This window comes from Coturnix japonica, chromosome 1 (assembly GCF_001577835.2).
Source record: "Coturnix japonica isolate 7356 chromosome 1, Coturnix japonica 2.1, whole genome shotgun sequence".
NCBI lineage: Eukaryota > Metazoa > Chordata > Aves > Galliformes > Phasianidae > Coturnix > Coturnix japonica.
In genome coordinates, this window is record NC_029516.1 from 174,633,430 (window position 1) to 174,649,301 (window position 15,872).

Sequence of the window (15,872 nt, forward strand, 5' to 3'; positions counted from 1 at the left end):
TGTTGTGTGCATTGTGAACACTGTGGCAGAGGTCAAACATTGCAACAAGGGTACAGACAGCTCAGCCCTTCCAGCTTCTGCATTTCAGGCTGACAGCCCAGGGCAGCCTTGTCCTGGCTTTCACCAGCAAGCACTGAGCATCCTGCAGGCAGACAGACCTTGCTGGTTGGATGCTGCCCACCAGACCATTACTGTTGTGTCTCCAGAGGTCAGGATCTGTAGCTCCTCTGCTTCTCTTGCTGTCAAAACATGACTTTGCCCTGTCAGGATGTTACCTCTCTGAGGCTCATAGCACAGCTCAGGGTTCCATGCAGAGGCCTTGTTGTCTGTAGTTGACCTACATCCCCATGTCTTTCTATCCATCCCCTGGGGATGGACACGCAGGACAGAGGTACAAACACATCCAGCCTGAAACGAGAGCTCCTTGCTGATCAGAACAGCCCTGTGCTCTGCCCCAGGCTCTGTGCCACCTCTGTGCTTGAGGTCACCTCCCCACCTGCACTCCATTTCTTTCTCACGTTATTTATAAAACTCAGCATTAGTCACAGCACAAGTTGCTTCTTATCTCCCTTCCTTCAGCTTTTGTCTGCTTCGGTTCGTCCCTGCAACGCGAGTTTCCCAGGCTGCCATCCCTACACACCGCAGGCAGAAACAGCTGTCAGATGGAATAGGACAGAAATGCTGAGGACACACAAAGTTCAGTTCTATTTCAGAGACTTGAAAAAAGCCGTGATCTGTGCCCTGAAGTTCCAGAACAACAAATAATACATTCAAGGGCATGGGATGTAAAATTCATGCGTAGACTGTTAACAACCCTACCATCAAACCACATATTACTGCCTGAAATCCTACCAGAGCGCAGCTGTTGCTATGAGAAATCCTACATGAACTGAGTTCCAAAGGACATCTTTCACAATTTCCACTTCTTTCTGCTTTAGCTGTGTGAGATGAGAAGAGCATCTCTGCCTTTAAAAGCCTTAACCAGGTGTTTTATTTGCTAGCTTACACGAATTGCAAGGCAACCTCAACCAGAAGTGCTGCACTTGAGCTTTTCAGCAGTCCACTCTCCTGGGAAGCCACTGCCACTTCAAGTCACAGAACCATTTAGATTGAAGAAGGCTGCTTCATCCAGTCCAACCATCAACCCATCAAACCCATCTCCTCCAGCCCAGACACCTGGAAAAGTGATAGCACACAGCATTGCCAAAGATGGTAAATTCTGATTTTCCAAGCAGAAATCCAATGCATCTAAAGAACCAAGAGCTTGTGAATGGAGGCTGCCCTTCAGCAATAATAAATCTCATGTGTTATGCACCACGTTAGATCCACGCTTGGATCCACCATTCCTTTAGGGATGCTGAAGCCAGAGTGTTTATCCTTAAGTCCCTACGTGAAGCTTCAACTGCTTTATAATGCAAAACTTTAGAGATAGAAGACTCAATCAGCATCATTATAGCCTGATGAAAATGTACCAGGGGCTTCCAGAGGTAAGAGCTATATCCACCCACGCACACACTCCTATGTACCAAAAGAGCTGCCAATCTAAATGGGTGAACCACAGCATGGGCAGATGCTATGGGAGCCCTGACATTTGGGATGCAGCAGCTTCTCCATCTGTTTCAGGCTGCCCTCCATAGGGGAGGTCAGGAGGAGCAGAAAGAAATGAAATCCAACATGAGTTCAGAAGAAGCCATTCCTAAATGCACAGCATGCCTTGAATCACACAAGGCACGACCTGCAAGACCAAAACCATTCCCTCTTCCCCATGAATGCCATTAGGAGGTGCACAGAAGGAACAGCCAGGAAAGGATGCAATGCAGCACCCGTCCTCCCAACCACACATATGAATGCCTGAGCAGTAGAAGAGACTGAAACACAGCACAATGCTGCTGATAAAACCACACTAACAGAACTACTGCAGGGATGCCATCTGTCCAGAGAGCATCACTTGGCTGAGATCATGGACTGAATACTTACTTCTGCTTCCAGGAATGGATTTAATAAAGAGAAACAGAAAGCCCGTACCAAACAATCACTGTTCCCATGACATCTACAGCTTTGAGGTGAAGAAAGCAGGTTATGAATGATTCAAACCTCTGCTGGTTAGCATTACATACAGAAAATGAAAACAGGAAGCAAGACAACATACATCAATTATTCAAACCCAGCCAACACACACCAGAAGGGGGGAAAGGAATTAAAAAACAAACCCACACAACCCATCAAACTTGATTTTAAAGATGCATCGTCTGCCACTGGCTGCAAATATGGTAGGTCTGAACAACCAGATTCACCAGCCAGCTTGTCCAAAAAGCAGGGAGCAGGGAAGAGTCCACCTGCAAATACAGCAGGAGCTTTATCTGAAGGCTCCAGGATGCACAATTAGCACACACTGCATTCCTGAGATACCGGGCTGCAGGTATCCATTTCAGTCTGCAACATGTTATTCCTTTCCAAATAGCTTTTTGGAAACAAAACAAAAAATAGAAAAAAAGCAAGAGAGAATTCAAGTTGCAGCTTTAAAAGGGAAGCTCTCTGGGGAGATTTGGCCTAAAAAATGTGGATTTTTTTGTCTGCACAGGTTAACTCCTCCATCCCTGGAGCCTTACAGAAGCCTGGATGGGGGGAGAACAGAGCAGATGGGATCAGCCATTAAACCATTATCCTTCAACCTCGATGTTATGTTAGAAAGATAAGAGCAACAACACAAATCCTTAAGTATATTGGGCAAATATGACACGAATGAAGCCACTGAATACCTGGTTTGATAGCACCTCACCCTCCCACAAGGCTTGGTACAGCCCAAGTCCTCCCTTGCAATGCCCATACGGCTCTTATCTACCAACCCATTTTCACACAGGTCACACTGATCTCATTCAACAACTCAGGACAAAGCTTTTAATAGCCCTGAGATGAGCAGCTTGCTGCACGTCCAGCAGCACCATGGGCACTACTGCTCTGAACTGCAGCAGGATCTGCCAGGATTCAACAGTGATTTACATGATGAAGTCTATGTAGTGTAGATGTGGCACTGATGGACATGATTTAATGGAGAATATTGGTGATAGATGGATGGTTGGACTGGATGGTCTTGGAGGTCTTTTCCAACCTTGGTGATTCTATGATTCCATGATGTTTTGATGGATGCTTCACAGTTCTGAAGTCAAGAGAGAAGATGGAGTGGAAGGACCTAGCCAATGGAAAATGCAGTCACTGCTGGATTTGAGAAGAGGAAACATGGGAGGCAATAGCTTTGGAGAGGCAGATTTGCTGGGAGAGTGATGAGGAAACACGAGAAATGCCATTGCCATCACAGCCATACCTTCATGTCCTGTTCCCACATCGAGTGTTGCCAAAAGGCATCACAGCAACGCAGCAATCAGATCCAAGCATGCAAAATGCAATCACCCAAACATCAGGCCCAAGTAAATTTAGAATCACAGAACCCTTAGAGTTGGAAGGGACCATTAAAGGTCATCTAGTCCAGCTCCCTTGCAATGGACAGGGATATCCTCCGCATTGTGCAAATAGATGCAGAAAAAGCAAACTCTGCTGTTGTTTGAGAGTTTTACCGGTTTGTTTTTTACCAATCCATTTTAAAGAAGCTTTGGGCAGATTCTATTGCTTTCTACATCAAAGAAAATGCTTTTCCTCTCATTCGTGACTCATGGGATCACTGTTTATCAAGATTCTCTGTTGAATTTCTACATCTCCATCTCTTACTGCAACTTCTACCAAGCTAGTTATGCACAAGACCTTACTAAGCAGGTAATTACCTATGCTGATTACATGAGAAGAACACTGATAACCAGTTATCCCTACTGACATTCTTATAAGCCTTCAGGTCAATTGTTTCCCTAATTAAAATGGAAAATCCTGATTTTCTTAAAATAGTTTCATCATAATGGAAGTTCAGCTCTTCAAGAGGAAACCCTCCAAGTTCCATGCAGTAAAAGCAATCCCTTCCACCCAGCCAGGACTGAAACGATTTAAAGCACAAAAGGGAACCAATGTAAATCCTTGTGACTTTCACTGACTCCTCACGGTCTTCATAACAATCTTTAATAAGCTGAGCTCATCCAAAACAAAGTAATGCCATTTGGTTTTCCCCAGATTGGAAGACAGAAACGGAGGAGAGACAATAACCCCACCTGTTTAATAACAGGACAGTTCTTATAGAGAGGATATTTGCTACAACCATTCCCACAAGAGGAAATCTATGTGCACACACTAAGCAGTACTTCCCACATTCTCTTGGCTCAGACCCAGAACATCTCAACTTGCAAGGGTAAGATTTAACGTCGGGGCAGGAACAGCAAGAGAAGACCTCAAAGCCACAAACAGCCTCAGTCAGTGAGACTCCACGTCTCAGAGGTGGAAGGTGCCCAAGAAATGGCCACCAAACCCCTGAAGACCTCCAGATGAGTCGGTGAGGTTATTCCTTCCGAAAAGTTGTTATGTTTTTGACCATTTTTATCAAAGAACTCCTACATCCATCAAGGGGAACAACACTGTCTCCCTAATGCCTTCTGACGCCAAAAACCCTACAACTGCATCCTAGTTCTGGGAGACGCCCCACTGAGTTGCTTTGATTCACAAAGTGTTGAGTGATGACCCAAATAGTCAGGATCTGGATGACGTGTAGCCCCTATGGGTCTGACCCGTTGTTTATTGTTCTTAAGTTTTTTGGTGCTTCTTTTATTTTTTTAATTAAAGCTTTGAAACCAGGGCAGCGTGTAGTTTGGGGGTTGTACGCTTCCATTTAATGAGAATTCAGACTTCAAAAGATAAAACACTTCAAAGGGATTACAAAAGAAGAACTTATTCTTTAATCTCACTAAATAAATAAGCGCAGTACACGCTAATACCCCGTGCAATCCAGCTTCTTAACATTCTCCACAAACTAAGTGTGCATCGTGCGTCGCATTTTAAAAGGTTTGAAGGAGAACAGATCACTGAAAGAACCTCTGCAAACTTCTTACAGAGCAATAACCAAATGCGATCTCCTCTTTCTGCACAAGCCTGAGCCCTAACAATAAAACCTTGCAAGTCAAGACACTGGCGTAGTTCTGAAAACCCAACATCTGCTACAGTCAAGGCAAGGTTGTCCCCTCATCCAAAGCCAGGAAGCATCCAACACCGGCTACACAGATCCCTCCAACATCATTAAGGCTGTATTGCAGTCTTTTTGCCTGCAATGACCAAGGTGGCAATCACACAAAGTCTGACTTCAGGTTGCAATGGCACTTCATAGAGTCCTGCCTATACACACATGCCCCAGGAGACGGAATCACAGCACGTGGCAAATGATTCCTCAATAAGGGAATCATCCAGTTACAGAATCATGGAATCATTAAGGTTGGAAAAGCCCCCTAGGAAATCAGATGAAACTACAATTGTGTCCTGAACTTACCAGAAGACGTGGGTAAAACACGGACAGGACACCAAAGCTTCTCATTAAGAGGAAGCACAGGACACGTTTTGCACAGTTATTCACAATATCTTCCTGGCAACGTGAGTGGGAAAAGAATTTGTTCTTCTCCAGTTTGGTGGAGAGATGGGCAACATCTCCTGCCAGTGCCCCGTGAATTGCTCACAGCTGTAAATCTAATGAGGTCCTTTGCTTTTAGAAGTAGCAAAGAAGATCTAAGCAGCTTAAGAGGTGTAAAACCTGGTTCTTCCTGGCAGAGAAAGCCAACTATAAACCATGAAAATACACATGGCTGGGGAGAGTTGAAAGTATCCAAATGAGCTAGGAAAATCTGTGATGTGGAATAGAGCAAATCCCACCCTTAGGTTAGATGGTGAGTCCCTTAAGGTCTGCTTCCACCTCTGAGTGTGTGTCACTGGGGAAGCCCAACCTGGGCTGCCCACTGGAGGGTGTCTCCTGTGCTTGAACAGAAATGCTGGCAATTGCCAGACAAGGTAGGATGCTGTTTGGCAGGCACAAAAGTGTTATTTCATTGCTGGAACGTAAATGTGAAGTTCAGTAGTTCAGTTGTGAGTCAATTTTAAAAGGGAGTTTTATTTTGTTGGTTTTTTTTTAAGTAGAAAGATCCATAAAGGAAGTAACAGCGATACCTAAATTTCCATTCCAAGGAGCTAATTAGCCCTTTAAGCACTTTCCCTTTCTATAGTGCTTTCTGGCTGAGAAAAACTAAGACTAAGTGCCTCAACAGGAACATTTACTCAATTAGAAATACAAACAGCTTCCCATGGAAAGCTATGGCAGCCAAACCAACATGTAAACTTTACACTGTAAGAGAGGATGGCCTCATCCTACTGAGCCAGCATTTGGTATGAACATACCAACTTCCAAGCCAGAAGATGCCAGGAAGACAGTGGACTTTCCAAAAAGGCCTTAGCAACATCATGCATATAAAGAGCTGCTTGGTAGCATCCAGGTAAACGCAAGATAGACCATGGGAAGAAACCTTCATGTTTCATGCCTGGAGGAGTCACCCTGGGACATCACAGTGGGTCAGCAGTTAAGAACACAACCAGAATGTTCAGGATTCTATGAGAAACAGCTCAACAGTAAACTGGGTGAAACAACAAGGACCCAGACAGAACCAGCAGGAGTGGCTGCTGATCTTGGCAGAAGATGTGGAAGAGGAAGTGTCTGATTCATGGAACTGAATAGTCATGCCACAATGTGCCAAGCAGGTCCGGGGGCAGCTGGAAGCAAAGGAAGGCTGCATCTTGACTAATACACCCCATGTCCATCCCTGGAGGTGCTCAGAGCTGGGCTGTGTGGGGCTTTGGGGAGGCTGCCATGGCACCCAACCCATAGCAGGGGAGTTGGAGCTCAATGACTTTTAAAGTCCCCTCCAGCCTAAGCCATTCTACGATTCTGTGTTCAACCCCCATTACCTAAAGACCCTCTAAAGGAGGATGCACCGTGATATCAGCTTCAGAGATGAAACCACATCAGCAGGTTCTGAGCACAGATAGGTGAGAGAAGCAATCTTTTTCCTCCCAGTGGGAGAAGACAAGACCAAGGAAGCATGGATAGATGCTGAAGAAAACCAAAGAAACTTTTGTTTTTTAATTATTAAAACTATCAATACCTTAAGAAGTTCAAATAATTGCACAGTTTTTCCTCTCCACAGACTCCAGAGCTTTGCCAGCATGGCCAAGCTGAAGCACAGAAGTTTACAGCGAGCCTTATCCATTCTCAGCATGTGTTTTTGCTGAGGAACTAAGTGGAAACAGAAGTGTTTTTTTGAACATGCACACCCTGCCATGCAGTTTCCTTTACAGACAAGCTTTTCTTCCCCCTCCCTGATTACCCTTTCCTACACACACACACAGAGGAGAGTTCACCATAACCACACGTGAATCGTGTTAGCTGCTCCTCCGAGGGGCAGTTTTCATCCCGTCTGGAAGATGTTAGCAGCTAGAGCAGAAGCCAGTCCAACATATTGCTATAGAGGGCTTGTCATCTGCTTTCCCCAAGTCATGTTCCCTGCTGCATCGCTGAAAACCTGGTTCACGCCAGCAGGAAGGGAACTGCATGAACCGTGCCAACAGCACTCAACTGAGAGCGAGTAAAATGCCTCCACACCCACTGCACACACTTTAATTGAAACCGTAAGGGGAAAGAAACAGCAAGATTCATTTTACGATCGATACTTTGCACGTCTGCTGTGCGACTGCTATCCAGAGAATTAAGCATGAATGTCTCTGGCTTAATGAGAGGTGGAAAGTCCTAGTTAAATGGATTACAAGCTCTTTATTTCCTATGATTGATTCCTTCCATGCGGCTGTAAGAACCATTCTTCATAAACGTTCTTACACAGCAGAGAGGCTCAATTAGGGAAGCAGCAAACTTGCTCCCATGCAGTGGCTGCCTCCCTCCATCCAGACTTGCTTTCTGCAGGTTACACGTGAAGCTCTGCACCATGATACACACCCCAGTCACATCGAGCACGAGATGACCACAAGAGCTGTTCCCTCTACATCTTCCAAGATGTTATTTCTGCTTCCATTCCCAAAGCAAACATTCACTGCTCCGTAGCGGTTAGCTGCTCCTCTGTAGCACCCTTGTTCTACAAGCTGGATACTGTTTTGGCTTCGTGCACAAAGAATGCATAAATTAACTTGATAAGACTAATTGCATCAGCCAGCTCCTTCCCGTTGCAAACACAGTGGATGTCCTGTGGCCAAAGTAATCAGAAAAGAAAATAGTTGGCAGGATCTGGTGACGTGAGACACAAAGCCAACCCTGTCTTCCTGATTTTGGAGAGCTTCCACCTCTAGCACTTTTTCTTTCCTTCTCATTGTTCCAAATCAGACCTTCTAACACTGGAAAGGATTTCCAGGCGTTAACCTTTGGATAGAACACTCCAAAAAAAGCCATGAGCTGATGAAGCCCAGGAGGTGACCAAGGAGATGATCAAATATCAGGTTGGGTATTAGGAAGAATTTCTCCTCTAAACAGCAGTCAGGCACTGGCACAGCTGCCCAGGGAGGTGGTGGGGTCACCATCCCTGGAGCTGTTCCAGAACCATGGGGATGTGGCACTGAGGGATGTGGGCACAGTGGGGTGGGCTGGGGTTGGACTTGGGGATCTTGAAGTCTCTTCCAAACTTAATGATTCTGTGAATGGTTAGCATGGTTTTAAGAGGTGAACACAGAAGGATTGCTAACCCCTCCTTATCATGTAGAAGAAATAATCAAAGTCCTTAAGAAGAATCCACTGTGATGATGATGAGAGATGCTGCCTCGTGCTTAGGAACACCAGATGTGACACAAGCACAGAAAGTGGTCCTAAAGGTTCGTGGAAGAAACATGCAAAATGTCTCTTGAAAATGAAGATACCACTTGTGACTCCAGAAGGCTCAAGGTGCAAAAGGCGGCTCTGGAAGGCTGTACAAGCTCCATCTTAGAGAGACCTGACTGGACAAAGCTCTGAGCAAACTGGAATGGGCTTAGTGTTGGCTCAGTGCTGCTGTGAGCAGGAGAAGGTGGAGAAGAGCCAGCCCTCTTGAGGTCCCTTCCAACCTGAGCAAGCTGGTGGTTCCATGAGGAAATAAGACACCAAGAGCCAGCCCCCAAAAGGGGACCCAGCTTCCAAAATGACACACACTCAACACACCAAAACAAAGGCAAGACCAAAAACTACACACTCCCTTACCCCATAACGTCCTCCAGGTCTATTTCACCACAGATATTCTGACTTCTAACAGAGGAAGAACTCAAGCCCAGTTTCCCTGTCTTGTGTTCCAAAGGCATCCGATAGAACACCAGGTTTCTCTTGCTTTACTAAAGCCTCTTTCCAGTTACTGCTGAATTCTTTCCAGATCTGTATAAATCAGTCTCTGTTCAATGCAAGGAGACAGAGACATGACAGTTTCTCTCCCAAGAGGATTTACAAGCTCAACGTAGACACTGTGGTACATGGAAATGGCATCAAGGGAAACAAGCTGGTAAGGAAAGACAGGCTACAGCCACCAGATCACGCAGCTACTCACTCAGGTAAATACTTCTCTTGACTGCTAACACTTTCAAAACACAGGAACTGATCTTTAGGAAGACATGAATAAGGACAAAGTGCTTTTACTCTGTTTGCAGCAATACAAATCTTTCAGGAGAAGGGAATTCTCATTCGACTTGGCAACCACTTGCAATACTCTCCAGTACTTTCCAGTTTCCAAAGAGCATCCCAAAATCCTGGTCAAGGATGTGACTGTGGCACTAGAACTGACACACTGAGTGAAAGGGATGGGGGAGATCAAGAGAACCATCCCTCCACCCCAGGGCGACTCTCAGAGCTAACAGAGGAGATCCCGGGTCAATTCCAGCCCATGCCTGGAGAGTCCTGTTGTAATAAAAGCTAAATGCAAAACCCCATCTGCCAGTTGCATCGGCTACTATATTGTTTTCATCATGGAAGTTGGACTTGATGATCTTCAAGGTCTTTTCCAAGCTGGGTAATTCTATGATTCTATGGAAGGGACAAGCCATGAGGGATTCATGTACTGGTGCAAATCCAAAACCTATCACTCAAACATTTCTGAGGTCTCTCAGTATTACAAGAATCAGCACAGTCCAATCCAGAGCCCTCATTAAAAGCATTAACCATGCTCTTCCCAGGCAGCTACAGATGGGACCCCAACTCAGCATGCTATAAACAGTAACAAATAGAGTAGTGGATACCAAAAATTACCATTAAATAATGACATCTGCAAAATGCCTTCACAGCAATCCAGCCATCCTCCCTCCACCCCACTCACAGCAAGACTCAAAGCAAAACTCAACAGGATTTATTGTAAAAGTGAATAAATAGGGTCCTTCTTCATGATAACTCATGAAAGCCAAGCATTAATGACCATCCTTACAGCTATTTCTACCTCCTTCACAACAAGCAGGTGATGGATATAATTCAAGCAAAGATATCCAGAGCAAACTCTTGGTTAGCATGGGCTTGGGAAATACTGATGCAAAGCTCTCCATCCAATGTGCCTCAAACCCCCAGTGTCCCATTAGGTCATTGCTTATGATCCTTAGCCTCATGCTGCAAAGAACATGGTCTTAAGGCTAGAACCCAAGGGGTCCATTAATACAGAGTTATGTAGTTTGGTGGGAATTGCTTCCAACCCAGAGCAGCTCATCCAAACATCTGGAGCTGCTAAGAAGTAAGTCCCGCAGGAACCCAGAGGCCAAAATGCAAAAGGATGAAGATTTTTCTTCCCTTCCCCTGGAAATAATCATCTTTCTAGGAAAAAAAAAGCCTAAAAACTCAGAAAAGGAGAGGTAGTTTCCTTAGTATCCTGTGACCACATGTTCAAGAAATGTGTAGATGTGATACTAAGGAACGTGGTTCAGTTTGGAAATATTGGCAGTAGGTGGACGGTTGGGCTGGATGATCTTGGAGGTCTTTTCCATCATTGGTGATTCTATGACAACTCAATAGGGGAAGAGCAAAATAATAACATCAGCAAAAACAACACCACCACAACCACCACTAAGAAAACCCACATGAAAATGCTCACCAGGGCAGAGTGCTCAGCACCACAGATTAAGGACCAGTTATGCAAGCGTTCAGTCATTGCTAATAGCTTGCCTAGAGGAAACGTGTTCATTCAGCAAGATGACCTTTCTGTTCTGACCTAGAAAGACACGGATGTCATCACAGAAGATGACACAAGCAGAGCCAAAGCAGACCTTTCAACATCAGGGGAACACAAAAAGGCATCCTGCAAATCTTTTGATGAGCCATCCTTATGCAAGCACAAAGCAAAACGAACAAAAAACAATTCAGATTAAGAGCCCATTTACATCGAATCACAGAATCCCTAAGGCTGGAAAAGACCTCTAAGATCACTCCCAACCATCAACCTTTCAACATCATGGTCTCTAACCATGTCCCTGTAGGAACAGTGGGGAAAGCTACTGTCCACAGAAAACAAGCAGATTTCTACACACCACCCAAGAGCTAAAAATACCTTTATTGTCATCTTGTTTTTCTAAGTAAACTCAGACTGCTTGCATAAGTCTCTCCAATCCCATACCCTTTACTCCTCCTTCCCTCCAAGCAGCCATGCCCCAGAGCATCATCCTCTTCCCATGTGATGAGCACTGATGCACAGCCAAACTCTGCAAGAGTCACTGTTGGGTGGAACCATGGATCACATGAGACTTCCCCAAGGGGAGAGCAGATCCAGTCCAGCCAACTATCACAGATTAGTCAGCACGTCCAGCTGAAAACATGAAAGAAGGCAAGAGGGAATATGAAAGAAACTGAAATAAGCCTCAAAGAAACAGGGCTTTGATTGAGAAATGTCAGGATTAGGTCTTATATCGACTAGAAGATAATAACTTCTAGAGGAAGGACCATCAGCTGGCAATATCTTTGTTGTTGTTGGAATGGTTTTTACACCATAGAATCACAAGGTTGGAAAGAACCTACAAGATCATCTAGTCGAAACGTTCTCCCTTTACCATCATCCTCCTGAAACTCAAAGGTAAAGCAACACAAGAATTGCTCTTCCCTGGATAAGCATATGTCCTCTCAACAACATATTAGAGAATAGAAGACTCCTTGATCAAACACTTTCCTTTGCTCTCGAGGTGTTGACGGGCCCAACACATTACACCATTTACAGAAGTGCCCAGTGTTCTGCTCAAGAGATCATCAAAAGCACAAGGCAGAAGACATCTGCACCAGCACAACACATCAGCAGGAGAATCTATCACCCATGAGAAAGAAAAATAAACGAGAAAAATAAATGAGAGTACATCCTTTGTTTCCAAAGACAGAAACCCAGTGGTATTTCCTTGTCTTAAGAGCTATTTTCAACTGAAAGCCAAAAGCTTGATATCAGTGTTGTGTCTGCTTCAACACAGCAGGAGTTTATGATCTCTGACTATCCCTGCATCCTTGATATGTGAGTGCTGTGGTCTAAGCAAGGCAAGGAAGCCATAAGAGCTTCATAGAATCACAGCATCACCAACACTGGAAAAGACATCCAAGATGACCCAGTCCAACCACCAATATTTCCCCACTAAACCATGTTTCTCAGTACAACATCTACACGTTCCACACCACTTGCTAGAGCTAAATGGCTATTTTCCAGATAGGATTCAATTTATAAACCAGCACAGGAATCTTTGCATTAAGACACAGTCCAGCTGACTTACGATAGCTGCTCTGTTTGGCTCACAGTTGATTTGACGCTCACTTGAGTTTCTGTCAGCCTAGCAGAGCATTACCTCCAACAGGTTCTTTTTCATTCCCAGGAGCCTGATCCTATTTTTTGATTCTGTGGGCTTATCAGCAGTATGTTTTTTTCCCCTCCCCCCACCCCATCTTTGCTATCTCTTAATCTGGCCCAAGAACAGTTATGTAAGTGTCCCTCTGGTTACAATGGAAAGAAACGTTTTCTTCTATGACCTGAATTTTGGCAGTATTAGCACATTTTCCACATCTCTATCAGCTCCAGCCTTACTCATCCCAGAGATGCAAAACAAACCGATCTGCTCCCCAAAACTCAAATAGTTTAGGCATTTGATACAACACACTTCCTTAACTAGAAAGCTGCTTTTTTTCCTCCTGAAAACTCCCCAGTCTGAATGACTGGGATACTGGGATACTCTACCTGCAGTAGTATCTTAGCTCTTCTTATATGGCCAACATACAGCTCAGCCATTACATAGTTTGGGAAGCTCTTAAGCCAAGAATGCTTTAGAGAAATAAATAAATGCATCTCCAAGCCATCAAGAAGCTTATCAGCAAGTCTAAGAATGAGTGAGATGGAAGCTGGCCTCATTCACACTCAGAAAAACGTCATTCTAATGTCTGCGCTCATTAATGTCAAACTGAGTTGAAAATTTAATTGAACTACTGTTACCTTCTTTGGCTCTACTAAGCCCAAAGCTGTTGAATGAGATATGAAGAAAACTTTCCGTATCATTCCTGCTGTCTCCAGGTAAACCAGTGATTTCACTGTTGTTATTTCAACACAATCCAGAAGAAATATGGGCTAGTAATTGCTAGAAGACAACTTCTTCAAAGGAGAATGTGTTTTATTTCGTGTCATGAATTGCATCACTTAAAAACAGCACAGCAGGCTTAGAGCCCTTGGGCTCACACCTTTGATCCCAGGCAGGCTCACAAGCCCACTTGAGTCCAAAGGAGCATCTATCTCCCAGCATCCAAAATCTGCCCTTACAAGGTATCCAGAATCCACGTTCTCACAGCTCATGCCCCATTCCTCCATATAAGGAAAACTATATTTTCACTCATCAAGGCAAAACACCACCCTGTTCTGCAGTAAACACAGCTGGACTTTGTTGTCCATTGTAACAGTGGGACCAGCATGGCCAGTTCACGTGTGCGAGCATTACTGAGCAAGGCAGGTACGCACACTGAGTGATGCAAAACACCATAAGAAAATAGAGGAAACAAGGAGAATGGATTATTGCTTAACAGCCAAGGTGAAAATATGCCTTGCCAAGAGCTCGAAAGCAAAAGAAATGTTGTATTTCATCCATAGCCTCACACCGATTCAAGACACCATCAAGCAAGGAATCCGGCTGTCCTATTTCACCAGTCCCAGGTCTCCAACAGCAGCGTCCATAGAGGAAAGAAGTCTGCAGGGAGAAGTTCTGGTTGTTTGCCTCCTGGATGGGGTGAGCACAACACACAGACTTGGGGAAAAGAAATCCCTGCTTGAGCTGCTTTCAAAGCAAGTTGGAAAGAGAGAAGAACGTCACCTTTTCCCTTCTTCTTCCCTTTCTAAATGACTGTTTCCAGCAGAGAAACAAAACGTTTGACCAAGTTTTAATGCAGCCTGAGGTTTGCAGCCAACAACAAAACTCAGGGTCTGACAGCTCCGGATGGGAACATTTTCCAGCATAAACCCTCAAGCTGACAATGTTGGTTGAAATGCTGTAAATCACCATCTTCTCTTTAATCCTGGCTATTCACTTTTAGCTTCCTAAGCAATTTTGCATATTCCAGAAGGTCGGGGTTTTGGATCATGCTGCTTTCCAAGAATATCCATTTCTGTCTTTAGCAGCACAGCAATTACAAGCTAGAGAGCACGCTGCAGGACTAACTGAAGTCCTTGATAATCCTCACCTTGATTTGCCATCGGTCTTCTTAGCAGTATTTAAGAAAGGGTGATGTTTGCACAGGGCTGGCAAACACCATCCCAGTATTTAGCAGTATCTTATAAAAATTAACTTGAACCCCATGCATTTTTCCAGTGGCGTTTTGTTGCTCAACCTTCTGCCGAGGCCCTGAGAATTCCATATTTTTTCTCTCTTTTTTCCTGTATTTTAATATCAATAGAGTGAAGCCTATTAAAAACCTTTTTTTTTCTCTTGTTTTTCCCTTTTTCCTTTCTTTTTTGGCAAACAGCTGACAGGAGAGCAGAGCATCGCGCACTTGTTTCTATTCCCAGGACATGATGCAAGCGCCTTCCTCACACCCCTCCCTACGCTTTGGTCTGCAATCTGTTGGGCTTCACAACATCCCTCTAAGAGCAAAAACACGGAGGCAGCTCCACGTCTCGTCTAGCTCTGTCTTTCAATGGTCTGTTCGTGTTTCTTTTCACAGCTTAATAAGGTTTCGTTCTTACGCCAGAGAAGCATCTTTGCCACCCATCACTCGTTCAGCATATGCAACTTGCTCTCTGCAACAGGTGGCTCAGCTTTTTACAGGGACCTAAGTGCTATTTCTCTTCGATTTCAATCTGAGCCCAGAATAGGCACGTTAAAAAAGGATCCTGAAGTCAGGAGTTTTCACCCAGCTAAACAAACTGTGATGTTTTTCAAACCCACTGCTGAAAACCCAAAACACTCACTGGGACAAACCTGAAGGATGGACAAGTCCAAATCGGTACTTAGCCCACATGCACAGGGAAATAACCACAGGTAAAAAACATGTTGCAGAATTAGGAGAGATTAGCAGAGCTGGTTGTTCTTTTGCAATGGAATGCTCAGCTTTCCCAATAGGTTTTCAAGTGAATTTCCTTTGCGTTCTTAGGACTTCATCAAAAGGGGTTTCCAATCTCAGTCTTCAGCCACGTGGCAGAAGGTGACCTGGGTTGACAGCTCAGTTGTGGCTGCAGAGAGCACCACATGGTCCACTGCTAGAATGCATTTCTGCTTAACGGGTACAACCCAGCACTCACTGCTGTCTGCAAAGCAAACCTTGAGTAAACCCAGCCTTACCTCCAGCCAACACAAAACAGGCTGTGCAAGGTCCCATTACAGCCCCCACAAAGGTCATTCTCTGCCACGTCAACCAGTCCAGTTATCTCAGTATTGGAGAAGACAAAACACACAGCTGGATGTTGTGCACAACCATTGATTACGTTCTCACCATAATGAACCATACGGCTGCATGGTTTTAAGATAAG

At 44.6% G+C, this 15,872-nt stretch overlaps 1 protein-coding gene across 4 annotated transcripts in view; it reads right to left on the minus strand.

Moving 5' to 3' along the window:
- LOC107308597 (glycerophosphodiester phosphodiesterase domain-containing protein 5) overlaps positions 1-15,872 on the minus strand; it is a 135,334-nt gene that overhangs the window by 86,888 nt on the left and 32,574 nt on the right. The window lies entirely within an intron of this gene.